Below are 17,453 nucleotides of genomic sequence, written 5' to 3' on the forward strand. Positions count from 1 at the left end.
TGTTTATCTTACTTAAAAACGTTTGAATAACTAGAGGTAAAAACAAAGGTTTTCTTCTATGTCATCTTCTAGAAATTTTATAGTTAGAGCTCCCACAATTGGGTCTGTGATACATTTAGGGTTAATTTTTCTGTTAGGAAATATGAATTGAAGTTCATGTTTGCATATTCATGTCCAGTTGTTCCAACACCATTTGTTGAAAAGACTATCCTTTTTCCATTGAGTTATTTGAGCACCTGTATTTAAAATCAGTTGGTCATGTATGTTAATGTTTTTAATGAACCCTCTTTTTTTTTGTTGATCTCTATGTCTATCCTTAGTTACTGTAATTTTTTATGACATCTTGAAACAGGTATTTTAGCCCTCTAACTTATTTTTCAAAATTGTTCTGGATATTCTAGGTGTAAGTCCTCTGCATTTTGATGTAAGTTTTAGAATTAGCTTGTTAATTTCTAAAACAAAATATTTACTGTTGTTTTGGGATTACATTTAATTGAGAGATCAATCTATCAACTGATAAATCACCTTAGCAGAGTAAATGTTGTAATTTATGAACACAGTGTATCTCTCCATTTATTCGTGTCTTTAAATTCTCTCAGCATGGTTTTAGTTTTCAGAGTACAGGCATTGCATATATTTTGTGAAATTTACATTTTTCATATTATTTTGGTATTCTGTTATATTGTGTGTAAAATTTTAATTTTTAATTGTTTGTTGCTAGTATATGGAAAAACAGTTGATTTTAAATATCTGCCTTCTATCCTGACACCTTGCTAAATCAGTTATCAGTTCTGCTAACTTTTTTGTATATCCTCTAGAATTTATAATGTAAATAATCATATTGTCTGGGAAGAGAAACAGTTTAACTTCCTTTTAATCTATATGGTTTTTTTTTAAAAAAAAAATCTTACTCCAGTTAATGTTTACTAACTAATGTTTACTGAGAGCAGATAACCTTGCTTGTTTCTGATTTTAGGAGGAAAGTATTTCTTCTTTTACATTATGTCTATGTTAGGTATAAGGAAGAAAACAATCCCAAACTTTTCCTTATTAGTTATCTGAGTCACTGTTTTCTTCAAAAAGAACTGAGGGTCTCTCTCTTGGAAACCGCTTTGTTCTATTTTAAGATCAGTTAACAATTTTGGCCTGGTAATATTAAAACAACAAAACAAAAACCTCAACTGACAGGTCGCTTATGAGTCAAGGAATGCTAGGGACTTTCCTGGTGGTCCAGAGGTTAAGACTTGGGTTTCCGATGAAGGATGTTCAGATTTCATCCCTGGTCGGGGAGCTAAGATCCCATGTGCCTTGTGGCCAGGCCCCCGCCCCAAAAGAAAAACCTAAAAAAAGAGTAATTTTTCCTCCATATTTCAACTCTCCCCCTGTGATGTCTAACTTGGATGCTTAATAACAGATGGCCTGAGGACACTATGATCTCTATATCTACAGCTGGAAATGGATATAGGAAGCCCTGCCTCTCACACACTCTACATTCTTGGTATAATCATTCAGTTGCTGTTTGCAAGATACAACATGCACTCTTCTTCTTGAGTGTTTCTGCTCACAATTTTTTCCTCCTCTAGTTTTCCCTACCTACCTCTACCTTTAAAAACTCATCTTTTTTTTTTTTTTTTGTGAAGCTACCTCCATACCTCACCACCTCAATTAAGCCTTTCCAAATCTGCTTAACCAAGTAAGCTTTCTCATCTCTGAGTTTCCGTAGCACTGTGTTTAAATTCTGCTCTGTCACTTATTAGCTCTGCCTAGGACTATAATATTGTGTGTATACATTTGTTTTCCTGTCTTGTTTATCTTTGCTTTCTCTGTAGCAAATGTTTATACATATTATGTTTTCAATAGGTGGATATTGACTTGAATTAGAGTATTTCAAACACATTGAATGAATTTTTTTTAAGCAAGATAAATCAGTGGTTTTGTATTGAATGATTAGGGGCTGGGAGATCATGGAGTTAGACAAATATGTTTATAAACACATTGTGAGATTCATGCCTAAGGCAATGAGTGTCTAGAAGCATGGTGATTATATACAGGAGAGGAAATAGTGATTCACAGGGAAATTTTGGAGAAAAAAATGACACATTGTTAAGGTTGATGGTGATAGCAATGCAGATGCTAACATATTTGTATAGCAGTTTACAGTTTTTGTAGATTATTCCAGAGTTATGTATGCAAATCTCACTCTTGATAATCAAATGAAGTGATATGATAATCATGTTAAAGTGGTAAAATGTATAGGAGTCTTGTGTTTTTTATGGGAAAGGTTTATTAGCTTCAAAGTTGAAAAAGAGATATGGCACAAAACATGTTGTCAACTTAAAAGTCAGGTTAATCATGCCAAGGTAAGAGTTGTTCCATTTCTCCTGCTCATCAGGGGGTAGTGAGAAGGTTTATCCAAGGAACAGTCTGAGAAATCCATTAGAACAAGTTCCTAATAATGAATTCCAAATACCAGTGTTATTTTTAGCAAATATTTAACTCCCATGGATTTTGTGGGAGCTGCATTATTCCTCCTGAAGGATAGAGACAAAGCAATAGTTCATTCCACCTGGGGAGGCATTGACTTCCAGCTTGTGATATTCTGGAGCAAGGGCTAAAGTGAATGACTTTGCTTTCTTAGGGCAAAGGCCAAGGGAAATTTTTAGCAGGTTGCCAGTAAACTATTTGCATTTGCACTGTTGGAACCTGGAGCTGTAAAGGAAGCTGACTGCTGAAAACTTAAGGACCAGAATACTAACTTGACTATTGTAGAGTTATGTATATTGAGAAGTATTGAATGTTTTGCTATCCTTTTAAGGAAATGTATTGGAGTAGAAAGTAACGTGTGCTGAACTAGTGTCTGTTTAAGTCGTTCTTATCACTAGCTAAAAGATACAGATTTAATGTGTGCACACATTAGACTGAATTAGTCTCATTTTCGTTTGTCTTCCTTAATTTGCACTTGTAGGAAGGGCTTGAGTTGTGTCCTATTGTTGCACAGGGAAGAATTCTGTTATTTTAAGATGTAATTTAGTGCAACCTCCTTGGTTTCCCTTTCCTCTTTATAGCTAGCAGGGATAAGGGAGTAAAAGAAGTTATATATATATATATAGTTTAAGCACTCTCAAGTATCCATTGATGGAGTGAAATTATGGCATTATACTGAGGTATCTGTGGAACGCACAAAGAAAATGTGATTTTATATATATGTACACACACACACAGAGTCACTTCAGTCGCTCAGTCATGTCTAACTCTTTGCGACCCCATGGGCTGCAGCATGCCAGGCCTCCCTGTCCATCACCAACTCCTGGAGTTTACTCAAACTCATGTCCATTGAGTCGGTGTTGCCATTCAACCATCTCATCCTCTGTCATCCCCTTCTCCTCCTGCCTTCAATCTTTCCCAGTATCAGGGTCTTTTCAAATGAGTCAGTTCTTCATATCAGGTGGCTAAAGTATTGGAGTTTCAGCTTCAACATCAGTCCTTCCAATGAGTATTCAGGACTGATCTCCTTTAGGATGGACTGGTTGGATCTCCTTGCAGTAGAAGGGACTCTAAGAGTCTTCTCCAACAGCATGGTTCAAAAGCATCAATTTTTCAGTGCTCAGCTTTCTTTATAGTCCAACTCTCACATTCATGCATGACTACTAGAAAAACCATAGCTTTGACTATATGGACCTTTGTTGGCAAAGTAATGTCTGTGCTTTTTATATGCTGTCTAAGTTGGTCATAAGTTTTCTTCCAAGGAGTAAGCGTATTAATTTCATGGCTGCAGTCACCATCTGCAGTGATTTTGAAGTCCCCCAAAATAAAGTCTGTCACTGTTTCCCTGTCTATTTGCCATGAAGTGATGGGACCAGATGCCATGATCTTAGTTTTCTGAACGTTGAGCTTTAAGCCAACTTTTTCACTCTCCTCTTTCACTTTCATCAAGAGGCTCTAGTTCTTCTTCACTTTCTGCCATAAGGGTGGTGTCATCTGTATACCTGAGGTTATTGATATTTCTCCTGGCAATCTTGATTCCAGCTTGTGCTTCATCTAGTCCAGCATTTCTCATGATGTACTCTGCACATAAGATAAATAAGCAAGGTGACAATATACAGCCTTGATGTACTCCTTTCCCAATTTCGATACAGTCCATTGTTCCATGTTCAGTTCTAGCTGTTGCTTCTTGACCTTCATACAAATTTCTTAGGAGGCAGATAAGGTGGTTTGGTATTCCCATCTCTTTACAAATTTTCTACAGTTTGCTGTGATCTACACAGTTAAAGTCTTTGTTGTAGTCAATAAAGCAGAATAAATAAATAAAGTAGAAGTAGATATTTTTCTGGAACTCTCTTGCTTTGGCTATGATCTGTTGCTATTTATTCACTGCTACGATCCAACAGATGTTGGCAATTTGATCTCTGGTTCCTCTGCCTTTTCTAAATCCAGCTTGAACCTCTGCAAGTTCTCAGTTCATGTACTGTTGTAGCCTTGCTTGGAGAAATTTGAGCATTAATTTGCTAGCATGTGACATCAATGCAGTTTATGTGGTAGTTTGAGCACTTTTTGGCATTGCCCTTCTTTGGGATTGGAATGAAAACTGACCTTTCCCAGTCCTGTGGCCACTGCTGAGTTTTCCAAAATTGAACACATATTGAGTGCAGCACTTTCACAGCATCACCTTTTAGGATTTGAAATAGCTCAATTGGAATTCCATCAACTCCACTAACTTTGTTCTTAGTGATGCTTCCTAAGGCCCACTTGACTTCACATTCCAGGATGTCTGGCTCTAGGTGAGTGATCACACCATTCTGGTTATCTGGGTCATTAAGATCTTTTTGTGCAGTTCTTCTGTGTATTCTTGTCATCTCTTAATATCTTCAGTTTTTGTTAGCCTACAGCCATATAAATGAAGAAAAGCCTGCCATTTGTAAGAGCATGGATGGATCTTGAGGGCATTACGCAAAGTGAGATAAGTCAGACAGAAAAGGACAAATACATATGATATCATTTATATGTGGAATCTAAATAAAGCCAAGCTCATAGATCCAGGGTAAAGTGGCCGTTACCGGGGGTTGGGTCATGGGGGAAAAGGGGAGCTGTTTTTCAAGGGGTACAAACTTCAAGCAATTAGATGAATAAGTTTTGGGAATCTAACATACAGCATGTAACTATAATTAGCAATATTGTGCCATATATTTGAAAGTTGTCCAGAGTAGAGCTTAAATTTATCACCAAACACAGGAAATGGTGGTCATATGATGAGATGGAGGTGTTAGCTAACTTTATTGTGGTAATCATTTTACAATAAACACTTGTAGCAAAGTATCACATTGTACAGCAACAGCAAATATGTTACTTGTCAATATCTCAATAAAGTTGGAAATAAATAAAATTTACTATCTTACACATTGAAAAACAGAAGCTAAAATTGCTAAAAGTAAAAGAAATACATGCCCCTGGGACCACTTCAGCAGATGCCTTCTGCTCCTTCTCACACAGACATTCTGATATGTTACCTCAAAGGACAACCTCCTTTCAACCAGATTATCAGTGTCTTATCAATTCCACTCTGAAATTTTCTTGATCCATTCTTCATCAATGGATGCTTAGGTGGTTTCCACATTTTGGCTCTTGTGAATAATGCTGCAGGGAATATGGGGTTGCAGATAGCCTTTTCAATGTAGTGATTTCATTTTCTTTGGAAATATACTCAGAAGTGAGATTGCTGGATCATGCAAAGGTTCTATTATTTTTGAGGAACATTCATACTCTTTTCCATAATGGCTGAACCAACTTACATTCATGCCAACAGTGCAAAAAAGTTACTTTTTCTCCACAGTTTTGGACTTTTGTGTCTTTTTGATAATAGCCAGTTTACCAGATATCATATGATATCTTGTGGTTTTAATTTGCATTTCCCTGATTAGTGATTGAGCTTCTTTTTAGATATCTGTTGGCCATTTGTATATCTTCTTCAAAAAAATACCTATTTAAGTACTTTGCCCATTTAAAAATTTTACATATATATATATATATATAGCTATTGTATGAGTTTATATATTTTGGACCAGTTCAGTTCAGTCGCTCAGTCATGTCTGACTCTTTGCGACCCCATGAATCGCAGCACGCCAGGCCTCCCTGTCCATCACCAACTCCCAGAGTTCACCCAAACTCATGTCCATCAAGTTGGTGATGCCATCTAGCCATCTCATCCTCTGTCATCCCCTTCTCCTCCTGCCCCCAATCCCTCCCAACATCAGAGTCTTTTCCAATGAGTCAACTCTTCACATGAGGTGGGCGAAGTATTGGAGTTTCAGCCTCGGCATCAGTCCTTCCAATGAACACCCAGGACTGGTCTCCTTTAGGATAGACTGGTTGGATCTCCTTGCAGTCCAAGGAACTCGCAAGATTCTTCTTCAACACCACAGTTAAAAAGCATCAATTTTTAGCACTCAGCTTTCTTCACAGTCCAACTCTTGCATCCATACATTACTACTGGAAAAACCATAGCCTTGACTAGACGGACCTTTGTTGGCAAGGTAATGTCTCTGCTTTTGAATATGCTATCTAGGTTGGTCATAACTTTCCTTCTAAGGAGTACGCATCTTTTAATTTCATGGCTGCAGTCACCATCTGCAGTGATTTTGGAGCCCCAGAAAATAAAGTCTGACACTGTTTCCACTGTTTCCCCATCTATTTCCCATGAAGTGGTGGGACTGGCTGCCATGATCTTAGTTTTCTGAATGTTGAGCTTTAAGCCAACTTTTTCACTCTCCTCTTTGACTTTCATCAAGAGGCTTTTTAGTTCCTCTTCACTTTCTGCCATAAGGGTGGTGTCATCTGCGTATCTGAGGTTATTGATATTTCTCTCGGCAGTCTTGATTCCAGCTTATGCTTCTTCCAGCCCAGCATTTCTCATGATGTACTCTGCATATAAGTTAAATAAGCAGGGTGACAATATACAGCCTTGACGTCCTCCTTTTCCTATTTGGAACCAGTCTGTTGTTCCATGTCCAGTTCTAACTGTTGCTTCCTGACCTGCATATCGGCTTCTCAAGAGGCAGATCAGGTGGTCTTGTATTCCCATGTCTTTCAGAATTTTCCACACTTATTGTGATCCACACAGTCAAAGGCTTTGGCATAGTCAATAAAGCCGAAAAAGATGTTTTTCTGGAACTCTCTTGCTTTTTCCATGATCCAGCGGATGTTGGCAATTTGATCTCTGGTTCCTCTGCCTTTTCTAAAACCAGCTTGAACATCTGGAAGTTCACGGTTCACGTATTGCTGAAGCCTGGCTTGGAGAATTTTGAGCATTACTTTCCTAGCGTGTGAGATGAGTGCAATTGTATGGTAGTTTGAGCATTCTTTGGCATTGCCTTTCTTTGGGATTGGAATGAAAACTGACCTTTTCCAGTCCTGTGGCCACTGCTGAGTTTTCCAAACTTGCTGGCATATTGAGTGCAGCACTTTCACAGAATCCTCTTTCAGGATTTGAAACAGCTCAACTGGAGTTCCATCACCTCCACCTGCTTTGTTCGTAGTGATGCTTTCTAAGGCCCACTTGACTTCACATTCCAGGATGTCTGGCTCTAGGTGAGTGATCACACCATTGTGATTATCTGGGTCATGAATATCTTTTTTGTATAGTTCTTCTGTGTTTTCTTGCCACCTCTTCTTAATATCTTCTGCTTCTGTTAGGTCCATACCATTTCTGGCCTTTATCAAGCCCATCTTTGCATGAAATGTTCCCTTGGTATCTCTAATTTTCTTGAAGAGATCTCTAGTCTTTTCCATTCTGTTGTTTTCCTCTATTTCTTTGCATTGATCTGTTGTTTTCCTCTATTTCTTTGCATTGATCGCTCAGGAAGGCTTTCTTATCTCCTCTTGCTATTTGGAACTCTGCATTCAGATGCTGTATCTTTCCTTTTCTCCTTTGCTTTTTGCTTCTCTTCTTTACACAGTTATTTGTAAGGCTTCCTCAGAGAGCCAATACGATTTATTGCATTTCTTTTCCATGGGGATGGTCTTGCTCCCTGTCTCCTGTACAATGTCACGAACCTCCGCCAATTGTTCTTCAGGCAGTCTATCAGATCTAGTCCCTTAAATCTATTTCTCACTTCCACTGTATAATCATAAGGAATTTGATTTAGGTCATACCTGAATGGTCTAGTGGTTTTCCCTACTTTCTTCAATTTAAGTCTGAATTTGGTAATAAGGAGTTCATGATCTGAGCTACAGTCAACTCCCGGTCTTGTTTTTGCTGACTGTATAGAGCTTCTCCTGGAGAAGGCAATGGCACCCCACTCCAGTACTCTTGCCTGGAAAATCCCATGGACGGAGGAGCCTGGTAGGCTGCAGTGCAGGGGGTCGCGAAGAGTCGGACACGACTGAACGACTTCACTTTCACTTTTCCCTTTCATGCATTGGAAAAGGAAATGGCAACCCACTCCAGTGTTCTTGCCTGGAGAATCCCAAGGATGGGGGAGCCTGGTGGGCCGCTGTCTATGGGGTCGCACAGAGTCAGACACGATTGAAGCGACTTAGCAGCAGCAGCAGCAGCATAGAGCTTCTCCATCTTTGGCTGCAAAGAATATAATTAATCTGATTTCGGTGTTGACCATCTTGGATATTAACCCCTTATTAGCTAAATAACTTAAATATTTTCTCCTATTCTAAAAGTTGGCTTTTTCATTTTGCTGATTGCTTTTTTTTTTTTTTTTTTTTTTTGCTGTTCAGGGGCTTTTTAGTTTAGTATTCCCACTTTTTTATTTCTCCTTTTGTTGCTTATGCTTTAAGTGTAATATCCAAAAAACTCTTGCCAAGACTTATGTCAAGGAATTTTTCCCTATGTTTTCTTCTAGTAGTTTTACAATTTTGGGTCTTAAACTTAAGGTTTTAATCCTATTTCAAGTTGATTTTTGTAACTAGTGTAAGAGAGTGGTCCAGTTTCATTCTTTTACATATGGTTATCTGGTTTCCCAGTACTATTTACTGAAGAGACTTACTCTTTCCCCTTTGAGTATTCCTTGGCTCCTTTGTCAAATAGTTGACTTTATATGTGAGAGTTTACTTCTGGGTTCTCAATTCTCTCTAGTTAGTCTCTGTGTCTATGTTTGTATACTGATATGATACTGTTTTGATTACTATAGCTTTACAGTAAAAATTGAAATCAGAAAGTGTGATGTCTCCAGCTTTGTTCTTCTTTTTCAGGATTGCTTTGGCTATTTGGATCTTTTGTGATTCTACATGTATATTCTATGTGTAGACTTTGCCTTCCTTGATTAAATTTACTCCTAAGTATTTCATTATTTTTGATGCTATTGTGAATAGGATTTTTTTTCTTTATTTTTTTAAAAATAATTCATTGTTGTTGTTCAGTTGCTAAGTTGTATCTGACTCTTTGCATGGACTGCAGCACAGCAGGCTTCCCTGTTCTTCACTATTTCCCAGAGTTGACTCAAACTTATGCCCATAGAGTTGTTGATTGCATCCAACCATCTCATACTCTGTTGCCTCCTTCCCTTTCTGCCTTCAATCTTTTCCATCATCAGGGTCTTTTCCAATGAGTCAGTTCTTCACATCAGGTGGCCAAAGTATTGGAGCTTCAGCTTCAGCATCAGTACTTCCAGTGAATATGCATCATTGATTTCGGTTAAGATTGACTGCTTTGATCTTCTTGCTGTCCAAAGGACTAAAGAGTCTTCATATTAGTGTATAGAGGCACAATTGATTTTTGTATGTTGATCTTGGATCCTACAACTTTATAGAGCATTTGAGGGAGTGGACACCTCTTTTGGTTTTTACAAATTGGCTTCAGCAGACAAAACCTTACCGTCAGCCAGTCCAGAGATTGTAGGTGGGCAGTCTAGTGGTGTTTGAGGGAGGGCTTGCTGCTGGAGTCCTTTGGTGAGCAGGTGTGGTGAGTGAGTTTGTAGGTGAGTAGACTTGTTGCTTGACTCTGGGGCAGGTAGACCTAGATTTTGGATCCAGAGGGGCCAACCAGAGCAGGGACCACTAGAGTCCCGTCTGGGACCAGAGCAAGCCAGGAGCACAGTGCCAGTGATGTATAAGGGGACTGGTTGTCACTGGGGTGAGTCAGGAGCCTGGATCTGAGGGGCCTGATCTGTAGTCTACATTGTGGGGGCCAGTCTGATGCTCATGTGAGCCTAAGGCCATGGCAGCCATCCTGATATGGGGCAGACCAGGGTCCGTGGCGAAGTGCAGTGCTCACTTCACTCTCCTTTTCCCAGACAGTGTGTGTTTTTCTGTGAGCTGGGCTGCCAGGGCTTGAGGGAGGGATGATGGGGGTAATATGAATCTATCTTTCCTACCCTCCTTAATAAATCTTTTCTTATTTCTGTGCTTCACTCAGGTACTGTAATCCCTCACATGGGATCCTTGGTTCTTGTGAGGATATTTTCATGTGAAGATATTGTTCAGATTTATGTTTAGTTGTGGGGGCGGGGGGGTGGGTGCAGCGTAGCAGGGGAACCAGCACTAGACATTCCTATGCCACCATTTTGCTGATGTCGCTCCCCAAAATACTTTTTGACTAGAAAGAGAACACATTGCATTCATTCTGTTCCCAACAGGTATCATTATTAAGATAAGGGACACATAGGTGGGGGAGAAACCTATTTTCCTCAGGCTTGTCATGACTCATATTTACAAACCCAGAGAAGAGTGAAGGTTCAAAGATGTGTGCAGTGTTGACTGGTGTGTGTGGTATGTTAGCATAGAGCTCAAGGCAAATTGAAAGGGGACTCAGAAGTCTTTGATACCTATAATGGTTCTGGGGCCTTTAAAACATTTGTTCCCTTTACGGCCCTTTATTACATTGTTGAAGTTTGCTGACCAAGATGGTGTGTGAGACCAATATTTTACACATATTTCTTTCAGTCTTTTTATTTCTGGTAACCAGGACCCTGAAAGGTTACCACAAATGAAGTTTTATCCTTGGAAAAATAAATAACAGAAAGTATTGAGACTGGGAATAATATATACCAAGGCAAGTGTTACTGAGTCTTTTTTTAGAAAGGCTGACAGAAATTAAAAAAAAAAAATCTAAAGTTAAAACATAAAATGTACTTCCAAGACGTTTGTATTGATGCTTCTAATAATACCTACATTATAGAATGGTGGAAACCCCATGTCTACTAATCAGTAAGATACAGATTGCTATCAGGAAAAGTTGAAGTTGTCTCAGTAAAATGGTCATATTAACAATGTGCTTAATGTAGAGGATAAAATTGCATGATTTGTAGAATTACTTTTACCTAGAAATCATTTTATTAGAATATTATCATTTATTAGAGTGTTTGCTGCTGCTGCTAAGACACTTCAGTCGTGTCCGACTCTGTGCGACCCCATAGACGGCAGCCCACCAGGCTCCCCCGTCCCTGGGATTCTCTAGGCAAGAACACTGGAGTGGGTTGCCATTTCCTTCTCCAATGCATGAAAGTGAAAAGTGAAAGTGAAGTCACTCAGTCATGTCCAACTCTTAGCGACCCCATGGACTGCAGCCTACCAGGCTCCTCCGTCCATGGGGTTTTCCAGGCAAGAGTACTGGAGTGGGGTGCCATTGCCTTCTCTGATTAGAGTGTTTATTATGCATTGAATGTGGCAGGGATTTTAAAGTAAATAAATAAGAAATTATCTGGACAGAATAAATCAGGGGTACTAACATTTATTGCATGCTACTTTATACTAGACATTATGTTAATTTACTTACACTGTCTTGTTTCAGTTTTACAGAAACTATAAGAAATACAATTCTTTATCATTCTGGAGATGAGGAAGCTAAAGCATAGATACGTTGATTTCTTGATCAAATAAAAGGTCTCAGTTTTTTAAGTTTTGAGAATGATAAGAGCAAAATGACAAAAATAATAAGAATTCAGACAAGAATTAGTAGATTCTGCAGATGGGACATTTTAATGAGGAACATATTTACATAGTCCCAAAGTATCTCTCAATACACTATTTACTAATGAATAAATATGCACTGGAAAACAAAAGATAAACAAGAAATGATCAAAATTAACATCCCCAGTAAGAAGCAGCTAGTATCATGTGCCTCTGGATGTTATATTCAGAGAAGAACATGGCTTCACTTATGTGTTATTCCAGTCAAGTTGCATAATATAAAAGTAATTGTGAATAAAAGTAAAAAAAAGAACACATTAAGAAATTTGTAAAGTAATTGTCATTTTCTTCACAAGTGTCAATGCCATGAAAGATAAAGAATAAAGAAGACAAAGGGGGCATTCTAAGTATAACACCTGTTACTTGACTGGACTCTGTACCAAAAGAAAAATATGCTATAAAGATTTGGGGCAGTTGAAATAGTAAGACTATAGATCAGATTAAAACAGTGTGTCAGTGTTAAATATTCTGAAATTGCTCACTCTTTTAGGGTGACATAAGAGAATGTTCTTGTTCTTAAGAAATATATGCTAAAGCATTAAAGGGGTAAAGTACTTGATGTATGTAATCTATCCTCAAAGATCCATAAAAAATGATAGAGAAAGGTAAGGCAAATTCTGCAAAATATTGAAATTTGAATCTGGTTTATGTGTTATTTGGGTGTTCTTTGTACAATTCTTGCAAATTTTCTGTGTCTAAAAATATTTCAAAATAAAAAAAATCCAATCATTGAAGAAATATAAAAGCTCACAGAAGCATTACTCAAAGAAAAACACTGGATAAAATAGTTATACAGTCACTTTTTATTCAAAGTCAAGTAACAGCTCTAATGTTATATAAAATGTTTCAGAACATACACAAAGGTAGAGCAGATGCCAAACTTTTAAGGAAGCTAATGTGACTTGATGCCAGGGTTACCAGGTAGGTTCCTGCAGATGTTCCCTGCCCAGGAGCACCTGGTCAAGCAGGTGAGTTGAGAGGGTGTTGACTATAACTCTTACCCTATTTGGAAAGCCCTATACAGAACTATGCCAGCTAGCAAGAACTCATTTGAAGATGCTGCAGGGCCCACTTGTTTCAAACCCAAACTGGAGAAAGAACAAAAAGCAAACTAAAGACCAATGTCTCTCATGATTATAGGTATAAAAATGCTAATAGAATAATGCAGTTGAAAACATGGCTCATATTAAGACTGTACCACACTCTGACCACTCCAGTATTCTGGCCTGGAGAATGCCATGGACTGTATAGTGCTTCCATTTTTCTCTTGAGCAATTCTGAAGTGTAGCATTATTACATCCACTGTCAAATGGAAGAACTCTAATTTTTGAAGGTAATGCTTTGAGCCCTTAATCTTTGAGTATGATTTGGCATTTTTATGTTATAAAATATATTTCTGATTTATAGAAATGCTTCAATTAGAATTTCATGTTAAATTTTATCAAATATATGTCACACTTTAAAAATAATTTACATTGAATTTTTACTTGATCTTTTGATAAACAGAGTTATGTATGTCTAATATTGACCATTTGCATAATGCTGAAATAAAATCTCCTTGAAATTGTATTCCAGGAGTCTGAAATAAAAGCCACCTTGGTAAAGAATCCACCTATAATGTGAGAGACCTAGGTTTGATCCCTGGGTTGGAAAGATCCCCTGGAGAAGGGAACGGCTACCCACTCCAGTATTCTGGCCTGGAGAATTCCATGGACTCTATAGTCCGTGGGGTCGCAGAGTTGGACATGACTGAGCAACTTTCACTTTCATCAAGAGAAAAAAATGCTGAAAATAGCTAATAAGTATAAATGAAATAAAATGGAGGTAATGAAATAAAATATTCAGTCATTACACTAAATGTGATTATAGAGAATTCTATTAAATACACACACACACACATACACACATACTTAAACACACACTTGAAATATTGGCAATTTGCTCATATGAAAAATCAAGATCTTGAAGACTGAGTAATCAAACTGTGTGCTTCCCAGGAGATATGGTGCTAAAGAATCTGCCTGCAATGCAACAGATGCAGGTTAAATCCCTGGGTCAGGAAGATCCCCTGGAGAAGGAAATGGCAACCCACTGGAATATTCTTGCCTGGAAAATCCCATGGAGGGAGGAATCTCGCAGGTTACAGTCCATGAGTTTGGACTCAACTAAAGAGTTGGATACAACTAAACAACAATGACAAATCAAACTGTATTTGATCAGAAGATTCTCAGTGTACACAGAAGAGTAAAGGCTCAGTCAGTTCAGTCACTCAGTCCTGTCCGACTCTTTGCAACCCCATGGACTGCAGCATGCCAGGCTTCCCTGTCCATCACCAACTCCTGGAGCTTGCTCAAACTCATGTCCATCGAATTGGTGATGCCATCCAACCATCTCATTCTCTGCCATCTCCTTCTCCTGTCTTCAATCTTTCCCAGCATCAGGGTCTTTTCCAATAAGTCAGTTCTTTGCATCAAGTGGCCAAAGTATTGGAGTTTCAGCTTCAGCATCAATCCTTCCAATGAATATTGGGGACTGATTTCCTTTAGGATTGACTGGCTGGATCTCCTTTCAGTTCAAGGGAGTCTCAAGAGTCTTCTCCAACACCACAGTTCAACAGAATCAATTATTAGGTGCTCAGCTTTTTTCATGGTACAACTGTCACATCCATATATGACTACTGGAAACCATAGCTTTGACTAGAAGGACTTTTGTTGGCAAAGTAATGTCTCTGCTCTTTAATATGCAATCTGGGTTGGTCATAGCTTTTCTTCCAAGGATCAAGCATTTTTTAATTTCATGGCTGCAGTCACTATTGGCAGTGATTTTGGAGCCCCCCAAAATAAAGTTTGTCACTGTTTCCACTGTTTCCCCATCTATTTGCCATGAAGTGAAGGGACTGAATGCCATTATCTTTGTTTTTTGACTGTTGAGTTTTAAGCCAGCTTTATCACTCTTGTCTTTCACTTTCATCAAGAGGCTCTTTAGTTCTTTTTCACTTTCTGCCATAAGGGTGGTGTCATCTGCATATCTGAGGTGATTGATATTTCTCCTGGCAATCTTGATTCCAGCTTGTGCTTCATCCAGTTTGGCATTTCTCATGATGTACTCTGCATATAAGTTAAATAAGCAGGGTGACAATATACAGCCTCGATGTACTCCTTTCCCAATTGTGAAGCAGTCTGTTGTTCCATGTCCAGGTCTAACTGTTGCTTGACCTCCATACAGATTTCTCAGGAGGCAGGTCAGGTGGTCTGGTATTCCCATCTCTTGAAGAATGTTCTACACTTTGTTGTGATCTACAAAGTCTTTGGCATAGTCAATGAAGTAGAAGTTTTTCTGGGACTCTCTTACTTTTCCTATGATCCAATGGATATTGGCAATTTGATCTCTGCGTCCTCTTCCTTTTCTAAATCCAGCTTGAACATCTGGAAGTTCATGGTTCACATACAGTTGAAGCTTAGCTTGGAGAATTTTGAACATTACTTTGCTAGCATGTGAGATGAGTGCAATTGTGTGGTAGTTTGTATATTATTTGGCATTGCCTTTCTTTGGGATTGGAATGAAAACTGACATTTTTCAGTCCTGTGGCCACTGCTGAGTTTTCCAAATTTGCTGGCATATTGAGTGCAACACTTTAACAACATCATATTTTAGTGTTTGAAATAGCTCAACTGGAATTCCATCACCTCCACTAGCTTTGTTCATAGTGATTCTTCCTAAGGCCCACTGACTTTGCATTCCAGGATGTCTGGCTCTAGGTGAGTGATCACACCATCATGGTTATCTGGGTTATGAAGATCTTTTTTGTATAGATATTGTGGTTTTTTTTTGCCGCCTCTTCTTAATATCTTCAGCTTCTGTTAGGCCTATACCATTTCTGTCCTTTATTGAGCCCATCTTTGCATGAAATTTTCCCTTGGGTGAAAAGAGAGCCTTCAGAATGGGAGAAAATAATAGCAAATGAAGCAACTGACAAAGAATTAATCTCAAAAATATACAAGCAGCTCCTGCAGCTCAATGCCAGAAAAATAAATGACCCAATCAAAAAATGGGCCAAAGAACTAAACAGACAAGAAGACATACAGATGGCTAACAAACACATGAAAAGATGCTCAACATCACTCAGTATCGGAGAAATGCAAATCAGAACCATAACGAGGTACCATCTCACACTGGTCAGAATGGTAGCTATCAAAAAGGCTGCTGTTGTTGCTGCTGCTGCTAAGTTGCTTCAGTCGTGTCTGACTCTGTGCAACCCCATAGATGGCAGCCCACCAGGCTCCGCCGTCCCTGGGATTCTCCAGGCAAGAACACTGGAGTGGGTTGCCATTTCCTTCTCCAGTGCATGAAAGTGAAAAGTGAAAGTGAAATCGTTCAGTTGTGTCTGATTCTTAGCGACCCCATGGACTGCAGCCTCCCTGGCTCCTCTGTCCATGGGGTTTTTCCAGGCAAGAGTACTGGAGTGGGGTGCCATTGTCTTCTTCAATCAAAAGTCTACAAACAATAAATGCTGGAGAGAGTGTGGAGAAAAAGGAACCCTCTTACACTGTTGGTGGGAATGCAAACTAGTACAGCCACTATGGAGAACAGTGTGGAGATTCCTTAAAAATCTGGAAATAGAACTTCAATATGACCCAGCAATCCCACTGCTGGGCATACACACCAAGGAAACCAGAATTGAAAGAGACATGTGTACCCCAATGTTCATTGCAGCACTGTTTACAATAGACAGGACATGGAAGCAACATAGATGTCTATCAGCAGACGAATGGATAAGAAAGCTGAGGTACATATACACAATGGAATATTACTCAGCCATTAAAAAGAATGCATTTGAATCAGTTCTAATGAGGTGGATGAAACTGGAGCCTATTATACAGAGTGAAGTAAGTCAGAAAGAAAAACACCAATACAGTATACTAACACATATATATGGAATTTAGAAAGATGGTAATGATAACCCTGTATGCAAGACAGCAAAAGAGACACAGATATAAAGAACAGTCTTTTGGACTCTGTGGGAGAAGGTAAAAGTGGGATGATTTGAGAGGATAGTGTTGAAACATGTATGTTATCATATGTGGAGCGGATTACTGGTCTGGGTTCAATGCATGAGACAGGGTGCTCGGGGCTGGTACACTGGGATGACCCTGAGGGATGGATGGGGAGAGAGGTGGGAGGGGAGATCTGGATGTGGAACACATGTGTGCCGGTGGCTGATTCATGTCGATGTTTGGCAAAAACCACTACAGTATTGTAAAGTAATTTGCTTACAATTAAAATAAATTAATTAAAAAAAAATGTTCCCTTGGTATCTCTAATTTTCTTGAAGACATCTCTAGTCTTTCCCATTTTATTGTTTTCCTCTATTTCTTTGCATTGATCACCAAGGAAGTCTTTCTTATCTCTCTCTATTGTTTGGAATTTTGCATTCAAATGGGTTTATCTTTCCTTTTCTCCTTTGCCTTTAGCTTCCCTTCTGTTCTCAGCTATTTGTAAGGCCTCCTTAGACAACCATTTTGCTTTTTTGCATTTCTTTT

Source organism: Bubalus kerabau, chromosome 9 (assembly GCF_029407905.1).
Source record: "Bubalus kerabau isolate K-KA32 ecotype Philippines breed swamp buffalo chromosome 9, PCC_UOA_SB_1v2, whole genome shotgun sequence".
Classification (NCBI taxonomy): domain Eukaryota; kingdom Metazoa; phylum Chordata; class Mammalia; order Artiodactyla; family Bovidae; genus Bubalus; species Bubalus kerabau.